We start from the raw sequence: 20,728 nt of genomic DNA, 5'->3' as shown, positions 1-20,728 counted from the left end.
CCAAAGTATTGGAGTTTCAGCTTCAGCATCAGTCCTTCCAATGAATATTCAGAACTGATTTCCTTTAGGATGGATTGGTTGGACCTCCTTGCAGTCCAAGGGACTCTCAAGAGTCTTTTCCAACACCACAGTTCAAAAGCATCAGTTCTTCAGTGCTCAGCTTTCTTTACAGTCCAACTCTCACAACCATACATGACTACTGGAAAAACCATAGCTTTGACTAGACAGACCTTTGTTGGCAAAGTAATGTCTCTGCCTTTTAATATGCTGTCTAGATTGGTCATAAGTAAAAGTCGAAGTACTGGAGGAAGCAAAACCATTTGCTGGGCATGAGGTCTTCATTTTTTTCCTGTTCCCTGAAGCATGAATGCACTGACTGTGTAATATTGGGCAGTCACTTATCCCTTCTTGGTCTCCGAGTGCCTACCTATTAAACTGCTGAGCGGGTTAGCATACTACGCTGTGTTCTGAGCATCTTCTCCGGGCCGCATACCACCGCCCCTTCTCGGCCCGGGCAGCCCACGAGTGCTGAGTCACTCATCTGGAGGACTGAGCAGCGCCAGGGGCTGGGGCTGGGGCTGGGGCGCCCCCCTCCCCCCTCCCCCTCCCCCTCCCCCTCCCTCCCTGTCGTCCTGGGGTCCCAAGCAGCAGCGGGCGGGGAGCCGCGCAATTACCCTAATTACAGCCTGGCTTCCGCGGCGGTGGCGAGCGCGGCCACGCCATCCCAAGAACGCCCCCGGCCCGGGCCGGAGCGTGGGAACCGGCGTGCCCTCCGCCCGGGGCGGCGGCTGCGGCGTGGGGAGCCCGTCCGCCCGCCTGCCTGGGAGGCAGTGATGACCGATAAGCCTGGCCGGCTCGCCGCTCTAGCACGGCTAATTACCCGGCCGCGCTGGGCGAGCTCGCGCGGCTCCTTTCAAGTGCGCTCTCCAAGCGCCCCCCGCCCAGTGATCCGCATCCCAACACCTGAGCGGGGAGTGGCGGGGCGGGAGGGCCCGCCGATTGGCTGGGAAAGCCGAGGGGCCAAGCTCTCCGGCGGGTTCCCACGCGCCATTTACCCATTCTTTCATTCACTCACCCACTCCCCACTCATTTATTCACTTACCAAACAGACGTTCGCGGCATCTGTGGCTGCCTTTTCGGTAAAACGAGAATAATAAAGAATCCGCCTGCAATGCGAGGGACCTGGGTTCAATTCCTGGGTTGGGAAGATCCCCTGGAGAAGGGAAAGGCTACCCACTCCAGTATTCTGGCCTAGAGAATTCCATGGACAGTCCATGGGGTCGCAAAGAGTCAGACACGACTGAGCAACTTCCACTTTACTCACTTAAAATGTGTCTCACAGGATGGTTCTAAGGGCTAGCATGGGCATGGGGAGGAAAGAGACGGCTCATTTACTAAAAATTCATTCTGTCCTTCACCATCTCAATACGCATCAGCTCACTTAGTCCTCACAAACACCCAGAATGGGGTGAAGCTCCATTTTACAGACACACAAGACGGAGGTCCAGAGATGCTGGGATTTGCAGAGGTCACACAGTAATAGGAGAGTCAGGCGTTTGGCCCTGACAAAAAGCTAAGTGCTTTTTGTGCCTTATCTCGGTTAATCCTTGCAGCAACCTCAGACACTGAATATTCATATTTCCTTTTTTTTCTTTTTTTGAATATTGATTGCATCATGCAAACTCTTAGCTGCGGCAAGTGGGATCTTAGTTCTGACGAGGGATTAAACCCAGGCCCCCTGCATTAGTAGCTTGGAATCCCACAAGTGTAAGTATTTCATCCCCATGTTCAGATACGGAAATTGAAGCTCAGAGAGTGACTTGCTCAAGGCCACACCGCTGAAGTGGCTGACACGGCTGAAGTGAGGTTTGAACCCACCAAACCCAATGGGGACATCACAGCTCTCCCCTGTGGAGCTGAAATAGAGCAATACTTCTTCTCCCCCTGCCCCTTTCAGCCTCAAGTGTAGGATGGGCAAAGTCTTGATGCCCAGCTGCCTCCCACCCCGTGGACTAGCACAAAATACTCAGGGGACAGTTTAGAGGGGGTTTGATGCTGAGGAAAGGGCATGAGATAGATACAAGCAACCTGAACATTTAAACTCTCTAAGCCTCAGTTCCTTATCTATAAAATGGGCACAGCAGTCCCCATTCTGCCTCCCTTCCAGCACTGCTGCTCATGTGTTGTTCTTGAGTCCATTGACTGTGTTCATTCGCTTAGAACACTTCTTGAGTGCCAACTGCCACCTTGGTGCCACCGCTAGAGTGATCAACCGTGCTGCTTGCCCAGGGCTGAGGGGTACCTGGGCTGCAGAACTCAGAGTGCTAAACTGAGATAATCCTGGGCAAACCAGGACAGTTGGTCTCCCTGCCTGTGCTGGGTGCTGGAGATTTGAGCCACATCAGAGCCTGGCATGACTCCTTTGAGAACTGGAAAGGCTCCTGCCCGTGGGAAGGGATGCCCCATGGGAGCTGTTGGCACTGGGACGGGGCAAGGACGACGCGCCCTGCTGATGTGCTGTGCTCAGCTTTTTCCCAGTCCCCTGGCTCCAGGCCCAGGCAGATATGCCAAAGCAATCCTACCCATTGCCTGGCTGGGAAAGCTGAGGCTGAGAGATTGGCAGTGGCTTTCCCACAGCAGCTGCTATGAGTCAGCGCCCAGGGGCAGGGGTGATCAATCCCACCTCTCTCTACCCACCCCCTCACTGTACAACCTTAAACAAGCCACTCTACCTCTCCAAGTAGCTTCCCATCCTCATCTGAGGGTGGGGGATGGGAGTGATGGGGTATCTCCAAGCCCAGTGTGGGTGGTGACTGTTACTGGAAGCTTTTCTAGGAACCCTCTACGCCACCAGAAACTCCCAATAAAATGGGCCTCCCCAAAGGCAGAGGTGCCTGCCAAGAACTTGGTCACTGCTGGGTTCTTGGCAGTAGCCAGGTGAGGACGTGCCAGAAGGAACCTAGAGAGATTGGCCTTGAAGTAGACAGGATGAGTCTTAACCCCAGCAGGTCGCTGGGTCTCTCTGAGCTTCATTTTCCTCACCTAGAAGAGGGGAAATATAGTCTTCCTCCCTCCACTGGTGTTGTGAATGAGACTCTGATGACGAAGTGCTCAGGACACACCAGTTCCTTTCCTGTCCCCTTTCTTGGCCCCTGTACTCCCTGGCCCAGCTGGTCTGGATTCAACCTAAGGTCCTCTCCAGCTGCTTCCCTCTTTCACCTGCATTCACTAGGAACCCACCATGCGCTGGTCTTCTTAGGACCATGAGTGGGGCTGACATAAAAAATGGAGTCTCCCTTCTTTCCTGGGAAGCCCTGGCATTTCCTAGGACCCCAGGTGGAGGGAAGAGAAAGAACAGCAGCAGCCATCGCCCTTGAGGAAACAGGAGACCAGCTTCCTGACGCCTTCCCTCTCTCCCACTGTCTCCCTCTGCCTGGAAGCCCTTTCCCTTCATCCCCTGGCTCCCACCATTCCCACTCCATACTGAGTTCCGCGGCTCCTCTGTCTGTGTCTCTATCCAGCAGGAAGCCTGCCCTGATTGCCCCAGGTAGAGTTAACTACTTTTTCCCCAAGGAAGTCTCACTTGTCTTTGTTTTTATTTATTGTATTGAAGTATAGTTGATTTACAATGTTGCATTATTTTTTTTTGCTATACAGCAAAGGAAATATACACATATATATTCTTTTTCATATTCTTTTCCATTATGGTTTATTACAAGATATTGAATATAGTTCCCTGTGCTATACAGTAGGACCTTGTTGTTTATTCATTCTATACATAATAGTTTGCATCTGCTAATCCCAAACTCCCAGTTCATGCCTCCCCACCCCACGCCCCCTTGGCAACCACAAGTCTGTTCTTTATGTCTGTGAGTCTGTCTCTATTTTGCTGATAAATCCATTTGTGTCGTATCTCAGATTTCACATATAAATGATAACACATAGTGTTTGTCTTTCTGACCTACTTAACTTCATATGATAATCTCTAGGTGTATCCATGATATTGCAAACGGCATCTTTCATTCTTTTTTTATGGCTGAGTAGTATTGCATTGCATATATATACCACATCTTCCTTATCCATTTATCTGTCAATGGACTTTTAGGTTTTTTTCCATGTCTTGGCTATTGTGAGTAGTGCTCCTGTGAACACAGGGGTATGTGCATCTTTTCAAACTATAGTTTTGTCCAGGTTTATGCCTAGGAGTGAGATTGCTGGATCATATAGCAACTCTGTATTTTTGAGGGACCTCCATACTGTTTTCCATAGTGACTGCACCAGTTTATATTCCCATGGCTTGTTTTTAATCTGCAAGCAGGCAGAGGGTCTAACTCTATGTAGGTAGCTGTAGACATGAAAAGAGAAGAATCATAAGGGAGGGTGTGGGCCTGAGTCTATGTTCCGGTTTGAGGGATCATCAAAGGAGTTCCTGCCCACTCTGTGCCTAGACATTCCCTCCAGAATGGGAGAAGGTGTCAGAGGAGAGGAGGTCTACCTCCCTCCAGGGTCTTCCAGCTTCACCTCTTGCTCCGATTTTACACCTTTATGGAGTTCACCAGCAACGCATCTCCATCGGCAGGGGGCTGCTGGGGTAGGGGAGTTATCTGACACTGGGACCCAGACTCGTGGGTGTGGACTTCAGCTTTGCTGGGAGCAGCAGGTCACCTTGAGGAAAGTCATTTCCTTCTGTATGAGGGGTTTGACCAAATGACCTTGAAGTCCTTCCAAACACAATCTTAGATGTAGAAATTCTGAGACTTCCGGGTCTTCGCATCCAGAATCCATGGTGTAAAGCTGCTCTGTCCAGTATGGTAACCATCCAGTATGGTCACCACTGACCACATGTGGCTATTGAGCACTTGATATGTGGTTCACCCTATTTGTGCTGTAAGAATAAAATACACACCAGATTTCAAAGATATAATACCAACAATGTGAATTCCTATTGGTGACATGTTGTTGATTGATGTTTAGTCTCTTTAGTCATGTCTGACCCTTTGCAACCCCATGGACTGTAGCCCACCAGGCTCCTCTGTCCATGGGATTTCCCAGGCAAGAATATTGGAGTGGGTTGCCATCATAATTTTGGATATGTTGGATTAAATAAAATTTGTTATTAAAATTAATTTCACTTGTTTCTCTTTACTTTAAAAAAAAAATGTGGCTACTAGAACATTTACAGTTTCACATATTGACTCATATTGTGTTTCTATTACACAACTCTGGATAAACAGCTGATGATCACCCAGCCAAGCCAAGATTTCCTCCCTGGGCAATAATCAGCTCTGGAGTTGTTGAGGTATGTTCTCTTCCTAGGAGAGAAGAATCAGACCCTGAAACCTTATGAGATAGTGTTGTTTCCTCCCCAAAAGAAAGGTACCTCACGTCTCCTCTTCCTCCTTGAACAACTGTTTTCTGAGGAAGTGAAGAGTCCAGCCCATCTTTCAATGCTGTGCTTACTCTGCAAGGAAGATGGAATTAAGACATGACTGGGAAATTCCTTTTCAGGCTGGCTTCCAGCACAACAAGAGCCAAGTCGACCCACCCTGAGGAAACCCCCCGCTGCCCCTTCCTGCCTGGCCCAACTCTGTCTCCTAAGTCTGAGCCAGGACGGCCCCAAGCTGGGCATTCAAGGGGGCACCTGACCTCCCCCTTGACCCCCACCAGGGAATTTACACACCAGCCAAGGTGGTGGGTCACACCCACAGTGTAACTGGAGCCTTCATCTACTGGGAAATAGCAGATCTTTACTGAGATACAGGCAGATATGGGCCCTGTTTCTGCATGCCTCACCCTGACCAACATTTCCCTCCACATTTTGGGAAGGAAGTAAAGAACAGGACACAGCAGTTAAGAGTGAAACCTCAGCTCTCCTTCAGGCATAAGTTTAAAACCCAGTTTGGCCAGGTGCTTGCCTGGTGGCTCAGCTGGTAAAGAATCTGCCCACAGTGCGGGAGACCTGGATTTGATCCCTGGTTGGGAAGAGTCCTTGGAGAAGGAAATGGCTGCCCACTCTGGTATTCTGGCCTGGAGAATTCCATGGACTGTATAGTTCATGGGGTTGCAAAGAGTCAGACACTACTGAGCCAGTTTTACTTCACTTGTGTGATCTTGAGCAACCTCCCTGGGCCTCAGTCGCCTCATCTGTGAAACGGAAACGATCCTAGTAAGGACCTTGTAGGGTTGTAAGAACTCAGTGGAATAATGCATGTATGACAGAGAAAGGGTTTATGAAACATCAGCTATTGTTACTATTGTTAATAAAAACAGAATCCTTCCTCATTTATGGACTTCTTTTCATAAAATCAGCCCAACCAAGGCGGCCTTAGAGTCTTCTCAGGGATTCAAAGAACCAGTGAGTGGAACACTTTGACTGGAAAGGGTTTTTGCAGGGTGTCTGGTCCAGTGTTTCATAAAGCAGTGACAGCTTGAAAGTCTCTTCTGCTGAGGGTTGGCAGCTCGGGTCCTCAAGCAGCATAGATGGGGGAAGACCTTAGAGAGCCCCTTCCTGTGCTCCCCCCAGACTCCAGACAGCAGGGTCGGGAGGGGTGGGGTGAAACTGAAGGGAAAAGGGACTGGAGAACCCCAGAAGCTATTTTTTCATTAATTCCCCTCAGTACACCTGCAAAATGAAATCACTGGAAGGGTATTGCTTCTGTTTCCCTCAATATTCCCACTTAAAACAGGATTTTCAACAATTAGTGGGGTTTTTTTTAAGTCCCCAAAGGAGTCTATTGTCTTAGCAATTCCAGATCATCAAAGAGACAAAGTCATATCAAGAAAACAGTCATATTTGTACATACTCATGTTAGACAAAGTATTCGGCTTTAATTTTTCTGCTTTCAAATTGGTTTTTAACATATCCTTTTTTGGTTATATTTATGTAATTTTATCAACTGCTCATCCTTGAGAGAAAACCATAGTTTATTCTGAGATAATGTCTGTTTGGATTTTTTGGTGCTGAAATGTTTTCCCTCTTAATGAAGTGGTGAAGTGATTGGTAGTTGTTTTTGGTTTGTTTGACTGCCTGGTTGGGCTGTTTTATGTGTCCTGTTTTTGTGTGTTTTATTATTTGGAAAAATAAAAAATTAGCCACCTTGCATCAGTTCTATAATTTGAAAGGGATGGTTTATTGCTCCAAAGTTCTGGGAACCGCCCAGCTGGTCCAACCTCCCACCCACTAAGCGCCTTCCTCTTGTCCTGCGCAGCCTGTACCCTCAGAGACGGGCCCTCCTGAAATCCTGGAAACCATTCCCCTGGCAATGGGGCTCCTACCACTCCTGGCAACGAGGCGCTCGCGTTTCCAAAAGCTACCATACTACCCTCAGACTCCTCTGATGCAGAAGTTCCTTCCACTAAACTGAAACCCACTTCCCGATGGAAGGTTAGTTTTCAGATGTCACCCTCACTACCTAGAAACAGCCACTTAGAGATCTAAAGGCAGTGTGAGTGTGACCCTCCTGGAGGCTTCCCTTCTCTGGGCCAAGACTTCCAGTTCCTTCCCTGGCCTTTGGATTCCCTGCCAGGAGCTCAATCTGAGAGGTGAGCAGTGTGGTTGATAAGGGTGTGGGCTCCAGAGTCACTCTTGGTATGAATCCTGGCTACACCTCTTTCTTGCTGCGACCTTGAACAAGTTACTCTAGCTCTCTGGGTCTCAGTTTTCAGCTCCCTCACCTCAAAGCAGAGATAATAACAGCTCCGATAGGACTGTCATGCTGGGAGGATGAAGTCAGTTCACATGCGTTACGCCCACTGTAGAACAGTGCTTGGCGCCACACTATGCTCAGCATGTGTCATCTAGGATGTGTTTTGTGGTCCCGCCCTTCCCACCCCATCACCGGGGGCAGGGGCCTGACCCAAGCTGGGCCAACAGATTTTTCTCCAGGCCCTTGCAGACTCAGGAAAAGGAGTCAGTTTTCCTCCATGAGCTAAAGGCTCAAGGTATAACAACTCAACCATATTTTCTACACCATAAAATAAATCAGTGTGTTGTGAAAGAGAAAAGGTAATGTCCAGAAAAAAACAAAGGCAAGAGACAAGGTGCTAGTTCCAGCTAGCCCTTCCTAGAACTTCAGTGTTTGTCTCAGTAACTTAGTAACTTTCCTAGTAATTTAGCAACTACCTCCAAACTTAGGACTTGGGACTTCCCTGGTGGTCCGGTGATTAAGACTCTACCTTGCAAGGCAGGGGACGTGGGTTAGATTCCCGGTCAGGGGACTAAGATCCCACCTGTTGCAGAGCAACTAAGCCCACAAGCTGCGACTACTGAGTCCGTGCACCACAACCGGTGAGTCTGTGAGCTGCAACGAAAGATCATGCACGATGCGACTCAGGCCCAACACAGCCAAATAAGTACATAAGTAAATATTAAAAAAAAATCTTAGGGCTTAAAACAGCAATTACTTATTAGCTCCTGAGTCTATATGCTAGGCTGGGCTGTACTGGCAACTCCTGGGCCCATACACGCCTTTGCTGTCAGCTGGTAGCTTGACTAGGGCTGCTTGGTCCAGGATGGTCGGAAGGTGACCCAGAATTTACTGAATGTCTGCCATATCCCAGGCACCATGGGAAATACCACAGCGGAGAAAATTAATATTCACCCAGTTCCTACCTTGTGTTGGGCCTGTGATGGAATTTTAGGTGCATTATCTCACTTCATTCTCCTGACTACACAGTCAGGGAGCTGTTATTATGACCACCCCCATTTTACAGACGAGGAAACTGAGGGTCTGAGAGGAGGAGTAACTTGTCTAAGATTTCAAGACCCAGAAGGTCTGAGCTGGAACTCCAACTAAAGACGCCTAACTCTGCAGAGCCCACGAGCTGGCACTGCACCATCCTGGCCCTAGCCCCATCCCAGAGTAAAAGTAGGCCCTAACTTCATGCTGCTGTAAGTGTCATCGAGGGGATCAAACATCCAACAGCATAAGATTCAATACCATTCATTCGGTAAAAGCATCCCCCTGCCTCCTTTGTGCTAGGCACCGTGTCAGGGACAGAGATGCGGAAATGAGTCAGACACAGGATGCAGTGGCAGCAGCGTGAGGAGGAAGTGATTAATCATGCCTGCTTTGGGCTCAGCATTGGCTCTTTATCAGCCCAGTTCTTAAGGGGTGGGCGATGCTGGTGAGGAAATGCAGCTCAGGCCAAACCCCCTTCCCACAGATGTGCTGGGTCTCAGGGTCCCACTTATGCAGCAATCAGAGGTCAAGGTCATCCTCAGGGGGAGAGTCCAAGGCTCTGCCCCCATCCTTTGAGCCTGGCTACAAAGCTCGGTACAAGTCATCTGTTCACAGGATATCTGTGCGTGCCAGGTCAGAAGTAGAAGCTTCCAAGATAAGCGGGTAGCCTTGCCACCTTGCAAGGCAACTCAGGGACTTCTGAGCCCAAGGGAGCAACTTTGGCCAGCCCTGAGCTGGGATGCTCAGAGATTCAGCATCCACATGCCCAGAGCCCTGTCCCCAGCGGGCAGGCACGAGTCGTGGAAGGAACCTGACCACAAGGTGAATTCTAGCTGCACCAGCTGCTGGCTGTGTTCCCTTACATACGCTGTCAATAATCCTTCCTGAGTATTCTCATTATCTGAAAAATGGGGACAAAATCCCCATCTGACCCAACACTGTTTATGTTTCTTGAGCTAGCTTAAGTAAAATCAGGACTGTCTCAGGAGCCCGGAGCACCTCCTGAAACCCCAAGGCAGAGGGGCCCGTGAGCCTGGCATTCCCCCTGTAAAGCCCCCAGAAATTCAGGCACGACTCCCTCCCCCATCTTCCCTCTCATTTCTCTTCTCTCCAGACTTGCTTCATTTTTCTCCCTCTAAAGACGCTCCCCCACTTTATCTGGTGCCTGTGACAAAAGCTGGCTGGCTGTCCCCACAGGCCACTCATGGATTTATATGTGTTCCAACCTCATTCAGTCTGGCTGCCGTCTTTCAGTCCCCATTCCAAATTCCCGGGAGAAAGAATCTGGTCCAGCTAGGCTTAAGCTCCACCACTCTGGTCTATGGCACAGCGAGCTTTGTCCAGCAAAGGGGGTTATAGAGCATAATGGGAACCCCCACGGGTAAAATGAGGAAGAGAGCATTTCTCAGAGAAGGAGTGTCACCATGGATGAGGCAGATTCCCCACCCTCCACCCCATGAGTTATTTTGAGGATTAAATAGGACAATGGGCCTCAGTCCCCTGACACCTAATAAGCATGTGCTTCAAGGGAGGGTCTTAGGTCAGATTTCCTAGAAGCTGAGCTGTCAGCACAGGAGTGAGGAAAAGAAACAGTGGAGGGCTGTGGAGGGGGCTCACAGAAGGATGGAGTCCCAGCCTGACCCCCAGGGAGCACTAGGGCAGTCGCCCCACAGAATCAGTATCACATTGAGGCAAAGAGGACTTGTCTATTGTACCCTCATCAGTCAGACCCCAGGACTGGCAAGGGCTGGGGAGAGGGAGGGGGAGGCTTCCATTTGGCCAAGGGCACTTCTCAAGAGAAGGGGACAGCTGTGATTGGGAGCAGCCAACATCCCAGCAGCTGGGAGACAGGTGCACCAGCCGAGAAAAGGGGTCTGGGCCGGGCACCAGCAGCATCCATTACAGAGAGTCTCACACAAACGTTTAAGGCCACTAGTTGACGGCTTGCCTTTACTTCTTGCTTTGGTGTGTGTAAGAGTAATATTAAATTATGTAAATTTTTGTAGTTCTATTTATTTTTATTTTTGGCTGTGCTGTGTGCAACTTTCTCTAGCTGTGGCCAGCTGGGGCTACTCTTCTTTGCAGCACACAGGCCTCTTGTTTCGGAGTACAGGCTCTAGGCACCTGGGCTCAGTAGTTGTGGCACGTGGGCTTTAAACATGAGGGATCTGCCGGGACTAGGGATTGAACCCGTGTCCCCTGAATTGGCAGGTGGATTCTTCACCAATGCACAGCTAGGGAGGTTCTTTATATTTTGAATACTTGTTTTTTTCTAAAATGTATGATTTTTCATATACTGTATATTACTACACACAGTCCATACAAATATACCTATTACTATAAAGATTGAACACCCAAAACTGTACATGTAGTAAGTTTCACAGGGGATCCTTAAGGACTGTGTGTGAATTTTGCCTCATATGTTGATTTTAGAACTTAATGTCCCTGCCACTATTAAATACGACACCACTCTAAGTGGTTAGGCTTCACCTGCCGCCTCCACAGGGTCACAGGACTCCAATTCTGAGGGGGTACCAAGGGGGACCTCATGGTATCCAGTGGTATCCCATCCCACACGAAACACATCCAAACCCGTGACTCAGCTCCTCAGCTGACCTGACCCTTGCCAACCTCTCTGATGGCTGCCCCTCGGCTCACCAGCCTCCAACCCCAGGGCGTTTATTCGTTTTCTCGAATGCACCAGCTCTTTCCCACCTGAGCATTTTTACATGCTGCTATTTCGGCCAGAACATCTTCCCTCTGTTCTTTACAGAGTTGGCTCCTCCAGGTTCAACCTAAGGTCTCCTGTCCAAGAGGCAGGCCCTGACCCTTCTTTTCTAAAGGAAGTTTAGGAACATCCCTTGTGATTCAGTGGTTAAGAATCCACTTTGCAATGCAGGGCATTCGGGTTGGATCCCTGGATGGGAACTAAGATTCCCACATGCTGTGGGACAACTAAGACTGTTTCCGGCAACTACTGAGCCTGTGAGCTGCAACAAAAGATTCTACATGCTGCAGCTAACATCCAATGTAGCCAAATAAATAAATATTAAAAAAAAATAAAGTTTAAATCACCCTGCTTGTTTCCTTCCCAGTCCTTGACACTTTGTCATTGTTTTATAACTTGGTTCTTGTCTCTCTGTTACTAAATTGTAAGCTCTATAAGGCCAGGAAGTACCTGGCACACAGTAGGAGCTCAGTATTTGCTGAATAAATAATAAATAAACTGTTGCTGTGCCCCAGCAGTTTACTTTAAATCCATCCTGTCAATTTCCACTGGCAAGAGAGAAAGCACCAATAGAAGGATCATCACTCCTCTGCTCAGAGACCTTCCATGGCCCTTCCCTAGGCACAGAGCTGCTAATAACCCCCTGTTTGAGCAGGCAGGCATAAAGTTAAGAGACCCAAGTTCAAGTCTCACCCTTGCCACTTGCAACAGTATGTAGCTATGCACCGGAAGTCAAATTGATTCCCCTTTCTCTGTCTCAGTTCCTTTCTATGTGAAACACCTCCTGCCTTTTCTCCTTCTTAGGCTGTTGTGAGAAGATGTAGATCTCTACACAGATATTTTCCATATTTTGAGTGCTGACTTTCAAGGGCTTTCATCATTCAGGTCTGATCTCTCCCTGCCCAGACACAAATGACCATTATTCTAGCCCCACCCAGCCACCTGGTACATCCTGAACTTCACTGTGTACATTCACGCTTTAGTGCTTTCATTCAAAAGCTGTGCTCTTTGTTGAGAAAGCCTGTTTCATCTGCCTTCTCCACCTGTCCGGATCTAGCCCATCTGATCAGGCCCGCACCTCCATGACATTTTCCTCTACCTCGAAGCTCATGGCATCTTGGATGTTTGCTTTACACCTGGGACTGTCTCCCTCCTGCACTCCAAGTTCCTCTCCCTGGTCCAAACAGCTTATCTCAACATCACACTGCCCTGTTTTGTACAGACCAGGCCCTATACTGGGCAATGGGGCTTCAGAGTGGAGGAAGACCCCGTTTCTATTGTAGAAAAACATTACCAAGAGGGATCAAAGGGATCAAATAGTACTTGATAACTGATTTGCAGGCTAAGAGAGCATAGAGGTTAGGTACACTTGCACTAAAGTCAGGTGTCAAGTATATACCTGACTTTGAATCTCAGGATGCCGGAAACAGAAACCTGACTACAGTGGCTTAACTAAATAACACTTTTTTTTTTTTTCAAAATAATAAGAAGACCAAAGTAAGGCTTTCAGGATTGTTATAGAAGCGCCATGGGACCTGGAGGGCCCAAGCTCCTCCTGGAGTCTACTCTGCCATCCTTAGCATGAGTGAGTGAGTGAGTGAGTAAAAGCTGCTCAGTTACGTCTGACTCTTTGCGACCCCATGGACTATACAGTCCATGAAATTCTCCAGGCCAGCATACTGGAGTGGGTAGCCATTCCCTTCTCCAGGAGATCTTCCCAACCCAGGGACTGAATCCAGGTGTCTGCATTGAAGGCAGATTCTGTATCAGCTGAGAAACCCAGGGAACCCCAAGAATACCAAGGTGGGTAGCCTATCCCTTCTCCAGTGGATCTTCCCCACCCGGGAATCAAACCAGGCTCTCCTGGAGGCAGATTCTTCACCAGCTGAGCTACCAGAAAGCCCATCCTTAGCATAAGCCATCATCTTCCTTCTCATCTATAAAATGGGAATAACTACCTTCTGTCCAAGGTTGTTGTGAAAGCTAAGTGGATTCATACGTATACAGAGTTTAGAACAGAATCTAGCACATGCCAAGTGCTCCATGAGTGTTCATCGCTGCTGCTGTCGTTATATCTTCATGGTGAAAAAATGGATGCTGCGCCTCTAGGCATCACGTTTTCATCCCTGGAGGGAAAGGAGGCAAGGCAAAGCACAAAATGTAAGTGCTGGCTGAATCCATCTGTTTTTCTATTCCAATGGAGGTGAAATTCATATCACATAAAATTAACCACTTAAAAGTGAACAGTTCACTAGCATTTAATGTACTGACCATGTTGTACAACCACTAACGATCTAGTTCTGAAAGGAATCTTCATACCCATTAGGCAGTTGCTCTCCATTTCTGTCTCTTCCCAGCCTTTGGCAACCACCAATCTTCATTTTTGTCTCTGTGGATTTACTTCTGCATAATTCCATCCATTTCCAAAGAGCTTTCCAGGAAACCCCACCCGACCTCTTCTGCTTATATCTCATTGGCCAGGAATGTGTCTGACTTTTGACTAGGCACGTTGCTCCTGTCAACAGAATCAGCACTCTGATTTTTAATTTTATATTCTAATATTTACTGAACACCTACAATTATATTTTATGATTCTCTAGCCCCTGAATTCTTTTAACACTTTAATTTTTCCAAAATAAGAACCATCTTACATTGATAATACAATTGGCCTTCTATATCCACTTGTTCCACATCTGCAGGTTCTGCATCCCTGGAGCCAACCATCTGAAGACCAAAAGTACTTTTTTAGAAAATTCCAGAAAGTTCCAAAAAGCAAAACTTGAATTTTCCACATGTTAGTAAATTATATTTACATCATATTTAAAACTGCTTATATTATATTAGGTACTTTAAGTAAACTATGATGATTTAAAGTATACAGGAGGAAGAAAATGGCAGCCCACTCCAGTATTCTTGCCGGGAGAACTCCATGGACAAAGGAGCCTGATGGGCTACAGTCCATAGAGTCACTAAGAGTCAGACGTGACTGGAGCACATTCTCAGTGTATCTTACACACAAGTACTAAACCATTTTATATAAGGGTCTTGAGCATCTGCAGATTTTGGTATTCACGGGGATTCTGGAACCTATCTCCTTAGGAAGTATAGGGATGACTGTATCACATTTTTAATGAAATATAATGTCAGGAGCTGTTTTAGCTGCTGGGAATAAATCTAGAAATGAAACAGACAAAATCCCTGCCTGTGTAGAGCTGACATTCTAGTGGTGAGGAGATAAACAAGGAAGTGTAATAAATAAGAATATTATTTAATATGTTAGAAGATGATAACTTCTTAGAAAAAATTAAAAGTCGAGCAGAATCAGGGCCAGGGAGATTGACAAAGAACTAGTTGCTGTATTAATGTTATCTATTGCCATGTAACAAATTACCCCAGAATTCAGCAGCTTAAACCCACAAGCATGTATTATCTCAGTTTCCATGGGTCAGGAATCCATGATTGGCTTAGCTAGGTTGCAAAACAAAAAATCAGCTGGAGCTGTGGACATGCAAAAGCTGACAAGGCTGGGGGATCCACTTCTGAGATAGCTCACACATATGAGCTATAGTATGTGTGATACACATATGGCTGTTGGCATATGGCCTTAGTTCCTCACTGGTGGTTGGCAGGAAGCCTTAGTTCCTTGCTGTGTGGGTCTCTCCAATAGGGCTGCTTGAATGTCTTCATGGCATCCCGGGAACAGGTGATTCAAGAGTGAGAGCAGTCAGTCAGTCAGTTCAGTCACTCAGTCGTGTCTGACTCTTTGCTACCCCATGGATTGCAGCACACCAGGCTTTCCTGTCCATCACCAACTCCTGGAAATTCATTGAGTCCATGATGCCATCCAACCATCTTATCCCCTGTCATCCCCTTCTCCTCCTGCCTTTAGTCTTTCCCAGCATCAGAGTCTTTTTCAATGAGTCAGTTCTCTGCATCAGGTGGCCAAAGTATTGGAGTTTCAGCTTCAGCATCAGTCCTTCCAGTGAACATTCAGGACTGATTTCCTTTAGGATTGACTGGTTGAATAAGAACAAGGAACAATTTAAAAAAAAAAAAAAAAAAAACCCAATCAAAAAATGAGCAGAAGACCTAAACAGGAATTTCTCCAAAGAAGACATACAGATGGCCAACCAACACATGAAAAGATGCTCAGTATCACTAATTGTTAGAGAAATGCAAGTCAAAACTACAATGAAATGTCACCTCGCACCAGTCAGAATGGCCATCATTACAAAATCTACAAATAATAAATGCTGGAGAGGATGTGGAGAAGAGGGAACCCTTTTTCACTATTGGTGGGAATGTAAATTGATGCGGCCACTGTGGAGAACAGTATGGAAGTTCCTTAAAAAACTAAAAATAGAATTACCATGTGACCCAGCAATTCCACTAGTGAGCATATACTCAGAGAAAAACATAATTCAAAAAGATACATGTGCCCCAATGTTCATTGCAGCACTATTTACAAAAACCAGGACATGGAAACAATCTAATTGCTGATCAGCAGAGGAATGGATAAAGAAGATGTGATACATATATCAGTGGAATATTACTCAGCCATAAAAAGGAATGAAACTGGGTCAATTGTAGAGACATGGATGGACCTAGAGACTGTCGTATAAAGTAAGCAAAACAGAGAAAAGCAAATATTGTATATTGACACATATGAGGAAGGAATCTAAAAAAATTGGTAAAGACAATCTTATTTACAAAGCAGGAATAGAGACATAGAGGTATGGATACCAAACGGGAAAGGGAGGGAGGTGGAATGAACTGGGAGATTGGGATTGACATATACACTCTATTGATAATACGTATAAAATAGATAACTAATGAGAATCTGCTGCATAACACAGAGAATTCTGCTCACTGCTCCATGGTGATGTAGATGGAAAGAAAATCCAAAAGGCAAGGAGATATATGTGTATGTAAGGCTGATCCACTTTGCTGTACAGTAGAAACTAACACAATATTGTGAAGCAACTCTATTCCAATAAAAATGTTTTAAAAATGAGAACAAGGAGAAACCCACAGTATCTTCTACAACCTAGTCTTGAAAATGACACTGTACATTCTAGTCCTTAGGAGTGAATCCCTATGTCCATCTCACATTAAGGACAGGAGAGTTTGAGGGTCTGTCAAATAATCTGTGGACATTTTTGGAAACCACTACAATGAAATGGAGTTGTAGGAGAAAGGTAGTATTTGAGCAAAGACCCAAAAGGAGGTGACGGAATTAGCAGATTTACTCTGGGCAGAGGAAAGAGCTGGAGCTGCTAGGCAGCTTACCTGGCATGTTGGTAAAGAAGAGAGAGTGATACTGAAAGGAAACTAGCAGAGCTGTCACACTCTGTTCCTCCAGGACTAGCTGTGTGACCTTGGGCAAGTCACTTCTCTGTGAAATGGGAATGATAGTAACAACTCACAGGTTTATCATGAAGCTTAAATAGAATAGTACATGGGGCTTTCCCTGGAGGCTCAGACGGTAAAGAATCTGCGTGCAGTGCGGGACACCCAAGTTCAATCCCTGGCTTGAGAAGATCCCCTGGAGAAGGGAATGGTTACCCACTCCAGTATTCTTGCCAGGAGAATGGACAGAGGAGCCTGGCAGGCTACAGTCCATGGGAGCGCAAAGAGTCAGGCATGACTGAGTGACTAACACACACACACACAAAGCATCCAGGCCACGTCTGGTCCATAGTGTATGCTCAGTGTTGTTGTTCAGCTGCCCATTTATACAATCATGAGGTTCTCGTGGCAAGTATACTGGGGTGGTTTGCCATTCCCTCCTCTAGTGAATCACGTTTTGCCAGAACTCTCCACTATGACCCTTCCATCTTGGGTGGCCCTACACGGCATTGCTCATAGCTTCATTGAGTTACTCAAGCCCCTTCTCCACGACATGGCAGTGATCCGTGAAGGGGAAATACTCAACAGATGGTATCCAATACAATTCTTGTTAAGATCTGGTGCAGTAGCTTCATTCTCATCATCTGAGCATCAGATATAGAGGTGCAAGTCATCACCCAGGAGCTCTTGGAAGACATGACTTTTAGGGGACCTTGACAAAAGTCTTCCCCTGTTCAGCAGCCTTGAGGAAAAGCTGCAGAAGAGATGAACTTTACCCGGAACTTTACCTGCTCTGGAACTCAGGTCTCAGAGCAGTCTCCAGGGTTGAGTGCCAGTCTGCCAAGCTGCTGACTTGGTACGGCTGGGGGCTCTGCTTAGCCAGGGACCAGGGAGCCAGCTGAGCCATTCTAGAGTGAGGTCTCACCAGGTATCACTCCTGAGCCCTCCAGTCTCAGACAATCTTTGCCTTGGGTGCTAGAAATGGGGCTGCCAGCAAGAGTAAAATCCAAAAGGTCTTCCCAACCAGCACCTGGGGTCTTAGGGAGAGCTTCAGTTCAGTTCAGTTCAGCCACTCAGTCATGTCTGACTCTTTGTGACCCCATGGACTGCAGCACGCCAGGCCTCCCTGTCCATCACCAACTCGTGGAGTTTACTCGAACTCATGTCCATTTAGTCGGTGATGCCATCCAACCATCTCATCCTCTGTTGTCCCCTTCTCCTGCCTTCAATGTTTCCCAACATCAGGGTCTTTTCAAATGACTCAGTTCTTCACATCAGGTGGCCAAAGTAGGGAGAGGTGGAAGCCACTTGGGCTTTCTATAAGTCCTCAAGAAGAGGGACTGGACACAAGGAAGAAGAGGGAAGAATCGCATCCTTGCTTGGTGATACAAGATGGTCCCTAGGAGACAGCAGTTCCCTTCCACTGGTGACCACTGGTCAAGGATTACTGTGGCCCTGTCAACTCTTTCCAGGTGGGCTCAAGAGCTTCTCCCCCTGCTCCCCAGCATGGGCTCTTGAACACGTGGCTTGGGATGAACACGGCTTGAATCAGTTGCAGGACTTCAAAAGTCCCTTCCAGCCCTGGCTCCACCACACACAGCTTGTGACCTCAGCCAACTTCCTGAGTTATTTTCTGGGCTTCAATCTCCTTCTTTGTAAAAAAGGGTAATAACTTCTGCTCTGCCTAAATCATTCATTCAATGAATACTTAAGCCTCTCCGATATAACAAGCACCATTCTAAAGCCTCAGAAATACCATGCAGAACAATAGAGGCAAGGCCTCTGCTCTTAGAGGGCTGACCTTGTGGTGGGGAGACATTCTCTGAAACAATGCCAAGTGGTGGGAGGTGCTGAGAAGCTGAGCAGAAGCCAACGAGGATATAGAGAGGGATAGAGGTGGTCAGGGAAGGTCTTGCTGAGCAGGGGAACTTTTAGGAGATCAGAACCAGGGGAAGGAGTGAGTCATGTGGATATCTGAAGGAAGAGCAGCCCAGGCCAAGGGAGCAGCAGGTACCCGGGCAGTCCAAGACAGAGCAAGGAAGCGATTCTTGGAAATGCTGGGAACAAATGAGGTTCAACTAGTGCAATGCTTTCACAGCATAAATTAGATCACGTCACTCTTCTGCCAAAGCCCTTAAAGGGCCTGTGTGCTGTTCTCTGTCACTCAGTAGTATCTGACTCTTTGTGACCCTATAGACTTGTAGCCCATCAGAGTCCTCTGTCCGTGGGATTTTCCCGGCAAGAATACTAGAATGAGTTGCCATTTCCTCCTCTAGGGGATCTCCTGACCCAGGGATGGAACCTGTGTCTCCCAAGTCTCCTGCATTGCAGACAGATTCTTTACTGCTGAGCCACCAGGGAAGCCCAAAGTGCCTAACCAGGCCCTTCCAAGGCCCTACGTGATATTCTTCCCTCTGTCTTCTCTGACCTCCCCCCACCCCAAGCTCCCTCTGCTCTAGCCACCCTCCTTCCAGGCTGTGATTCACACCTGCCTCCAGGCTTTCCCCGACTCAGGGGTTCAGAGTCACCTGCAAGACTGATTAAAATGCAGACGACTGGGCCCCAGCCCAGTTACTAATTCAGGTCTGGGGTGGGGCCCCGGATGTGCATTTCTAACAAGGTCCCTGGTGATGGTGATGCTGAAGACTCGGTCCCCAGTACGACAGCTTTAGCAGGACACTCCAGATGTCTTCTCTGCAGGACCAGTTGGCCCCAGACACCACTTGGCTACGGCCCTCTCCTCCTTCGAGTCTTTGCTCAGATCTTATGGTCTCCCTGGGGCAATGCCGCATGCTGCCACCTGTATCCGCAATCTCCTCTCTACTCTATTTTTCCTTGTTTCTGTAGTACTGACCACTGTCTAACGTGGATAATTATTTTACTTAGTTTGTTGTTAATTATATGTCCCCATGTACCTAAGAGTTATTTTAACCCAGATCCTATGAAGCCGTGTGTGTGTGTGTGTGTGTGTGTGTGTGTGTGTATGTGTTAGTCACTCAATTGTGTCCGACTCTTTGCGACCCCATGGACTGTAGCTTGCCAGGCTCCTCCATCCATGGGAGTTTTCAGGCAAGGATACTGGAGTAGAGTGCCATTTCCTTCTCCAGGGGATCTTCCCAACCCAGGGACTGAACCTGGATCTCCCGCATTGCAGGCAGACTCTACCGTCTGAACCACGGAGAACTGTTATGAAGCCCTGAGGATCCCATAAATCTCCCAGGGATCTGCTAAACTCATCAAATATATATGCAATATTTTGTGAACCATGATGTTTATAGTATAAACTAAACAATAAAACAGCCAGCCGTTTTATCAGCAAAACAGGCTTATTCAGGAGTAGCAAAGAATAGCAATTTAGGACAAACAACTATGGTGAACCACATTCAAGTCCAGGTGAAGCAAAGGAGAGGAAACTCTTTTATAGAGGTTTGGGAAGTTGGAGGGGTTGTTATAAACAGCAAGTCCATTGGAGGAAACTAGGAGTTTGAAGTATCGTCACTTTTCATTGGCTAGCTTGTAATAGTCTTTCATTGACTGAACTGTTACCAGGCAAGGAGAAAAAAAATCTTCCTCTATGGGAAACTAACATCACTGCCTGCTGGAGATGCAAGGTATGTCTCTTCCTGTTGGGAATCTGTATTGATGCCCCAGTGGTACCTTTGTGAGGGCTTCCCTTTCTGGGCTCCTGACTCCATTTTAGTGAGGTTTCCCTTTATTAATTTTCAGTCAGTAGCTTTCATTAGATTCTCAAAGACTTACTTGATCCCCAAGGCTTAAAAAACCACTTGCAGATCAATATCTGGCACAAAATAGGTGCTCAATAAATATTTGTTGACTAAATTAAAGACCCTTTAAAGCATTATTCACACACACTTTTATAAAAAGTTTTATTGATTGATTGACTTGGTGGCATCAAGTCCTAGTTAACACGCTGGATCTTCATTGCATCATGGGGGATTTTTTTTTTTTG

The sequence above is a fragment of the Bos grunniens genome, chromosome 3 (assembly GCF_055505025.1).
Source record: "Bos grunniens cultivar Pamir isolate PY7600 chromosome 3, Bosgru_T2T1.0, whole genome shotgun sequence".
Lineage (NCBI taxonomy): Eukaryota > Metazoa > Chordata > Mammalia > Artiodactyla > Bovidae > Bos > Bos grunniens.
The sequence above is the reverse complement of the archived record's forward strand: the minus strand, read 5'-3'. Positions refer to the sequence as shown.